The sequence below is a fragment of the Schistocerca cancellata genome, chromosome 6, assembly GCF_023864275.1.
Source record: "Schistocerca cancellata isolate TAMUIC-IGC-003103 chromosome 6, iqSchCanc2.1, whole genome shotgun sequence".
Taxonomy (NCBI): Eukaryota; Metazoa; Arthropoda; class Insecta; order Orthoptera; family Acrididae; genus Schistocerca; species Schistocerca cancellata.
In genome coordinates, this window is record NC_064631.1 from 359,215,000 (window position 1) to 359,217,685 (window position 2,686).

At 44.9% G+C, this 2,686-nt stretch overlaps 1 non-coding gene across 1 annotated transcript; it reads left to right on the forward strand.

Moving 5' to 3' along the window:
- Nucleotides 1-434: 434 nt before the first annotated feature.
- Nucleotides 435-508, forward strand: Trnas-cga (transfer RNA serine (anticodon CGA)). The gene has a single exon. It is a non-coding gene; the product is annotated as a tRNA-Ser (tRNA).
- The last annotated feature ends 2,178 nt before the right edge of the window (nt 509-2,686 follow it).

The following is a 2,686-nucleotide window of genomic DNA, read 5'->3' on the forward strand; positions in this document are numbered from 1 at the left end:
AGAATAAAAGTGACCCGGACGAGTGGATACGATTGGACATGAATGTACGAGTTTGCATATAACAACACACCGTGAGCAGAATGAGATTTTCACTCTGCAGCGGAGTGTGCGCTGATATGAAACTTCCTGACAGATTAAAATTGTGTGCCGGACCGAGACTCGAACTCGGGACCTTTGTCTTTCGCGGGCAAGTGCTCTACCACTGAGCTACCCACGCACGACTCACGCCCCGTCCTCACAGCTTTACTTCTGGCATTACCTCGTCTCCTACCTTCCAAACTTAACAGAAGCTCTCCTGCGAACCTTGCAGAACTAGCACTCCTGAAAGAAAGGATATTGCGGAGACATGGCTTAGCCACAGCCTGGGGGATGTTTCCAGAACGAGATTTTCACTCTGCAGCGGAGTGTGAGCTGTGAGGACGGGGCGTGAGTCGTGCTTGGGTAGCTCAGTGGTAGAGCACTTGCCCGCGAAAGGCAAAGGTCCCGAGTTCGAGTCTCGGCCCAGCACACAGTTTTAATCTGTCAGGAAGTTTCAACACACCGTGACGTACACAAGACGTGTACGCCTTCCCCGTGATCCACACTGTTCCAGAGCGTAGTGCGGATGGTATCAGTGTGAATCCAACACAGCAATGGGGATGTTGATACAATGGAGCAGCGGGTGTTCGTTGTGGAAAATTACGTCACAACATGGAAACGGTGTAGTTAGTTGTTTGCTGACAAGTTTAATGGTGTCGAAGTGCCAGCAAAGGGTGCCATGCATCGCTTAGTCCTAAAATGGTGTCAGACAGCATCTGTTTTTAATAAGTCGAAAAACTTACCGAAATGTGTCCATTCACCAGAAAATGTGCAGCTCACCAGAAAATGATTCAGAGTACAACCAAATCAATTCGACGCCTATCGTAAGAGACCGGCATATCACGTCGATCATGCGGACAGATATTACACCTGGACCTGCATATGCATCCCTACTGAGTGTTTGTTGATCGTGCATTAGAACCAGCAGGTGTTCCTCAGAGCCTCCAGTTTTGTGAGTGGCTATTTACTGAGATAACAATGAATGGCTTGGACATGGATTTGTTGTTTATGTCTGATGAAATCTTGTTTGACCTAAGAGGTTATGTCAACTCATTGAATCACAGATTCTGGGCAACGGGGAATCCGCGTAATTTCCACGAAACAACACTGCATGATCAGAAGGTTGGGGTTTGGTGTACAGTGTCTGCGCGCTGCATTATTGGTCCCAACTTCTTTCATGAAACGCTGATTTAGATGAGTTACATTGCCTACGTTTTGAAACCATTTGTGGCAGCGTTAAAGCACGAGGAATAGGTGTACAGAATGGAGCAACTGCTCATATAACCGGCCGAACCTTGGAGCACATTTACACATTCTTCTCGCCTCACAGAGTCGTTAGCAGAGGTCAGTCTGGTCGCGGCCCTAGCTGGACATCCAATTCATCTGATCTGTCAATGTGCGGTTACTTTGTGTCAAGTCGAAGGTGTATTGCAACAACCTTTATAGTCTTCGAGAACTGCAGAAGAACATAACGGTTGAGACTGCAATAATTCCAGCATTCCAACTTCGATCCGCTTCAGCAACTAGCTGACCAGTGTCCAAAACTGCCAAGAGATCAATGTTGGTCACTTTCAGCATATGCTATAGTCAGGTTAGTACTGTATTTCCGTTCCTCTGCTGTGTTTTTTTGTACCCTGGAATCCTATTCAGCGGGCCACTTTTATTTGCCCCACGCTGTACCCAGTGGCGGATACAGAAAAAGCTCAAGGAGGGGCGCTAAAGATATCTTGAGCTAGCTTTACTTTTACCGTTATAAAAAATAATCAAGTCACATGCAGAGTTTAAGAAAGTTTTATTTAAACTGATTATACGCGTATAGAAGACAATGCCATATTATGATATAAAAAATTTACAGTTGTGGTTCTCTTCCTTAAATGATTAATTCTATGCGCCTATTCTTCCTAGCAAATTGGTTAATTACCTCGACAATAGAATAATCAATGTCAGCGCAATTAAGTCGATCCTCCTTCATTGTCGACCTCAGCCATGTCTTTGTACGCTGCAATGCTGAAAAACTTCTTACTACTGTGGCAATAGAGGCAGGTAGACAAGCAAATATCAGGTGATCAAAAAGTCAGTATAAATTTGAAAACTGAATAAATCACGGAATAATGTAGATAGAGAGGTACAAATTGACACACATGCTTGGAATGACATGGGGTTTTATTAGAACCAAAAAAATACAAATGTTCAAAAAATGTGCGACAGATGGCGCTTCGTCTGATCAGAATAGCAATAATTATCATAACAAAGTAAGACAAAGCAAAGATGATGTTCTTTACAGGAAATGCTCAATATGTCCACCATCGTTCCTCAATAATAGCTGTAGTCGAGGAATAATGTTGTGAACAGCACTGTAAAGCATGTCCGGAGTTATGGCGAGGCATTGGCGTCGGATGTTGTCTTTCAGCATCCCTAGAGATGTCGTTCGATCACGATACAAGTGCGACTTCAGGTAACCCCAAAGCCAATAATCGCACGGACTGAGGTCTGGGGGCCTGTGAGGCCAAGCATGACGAAAGTGGCGGCTGAGCACACAATCATCACCAAACGACGCGCGCAAGAGATCTTTCACGCAACTAGCAATATGGGGTGGAGCGCCATCCTG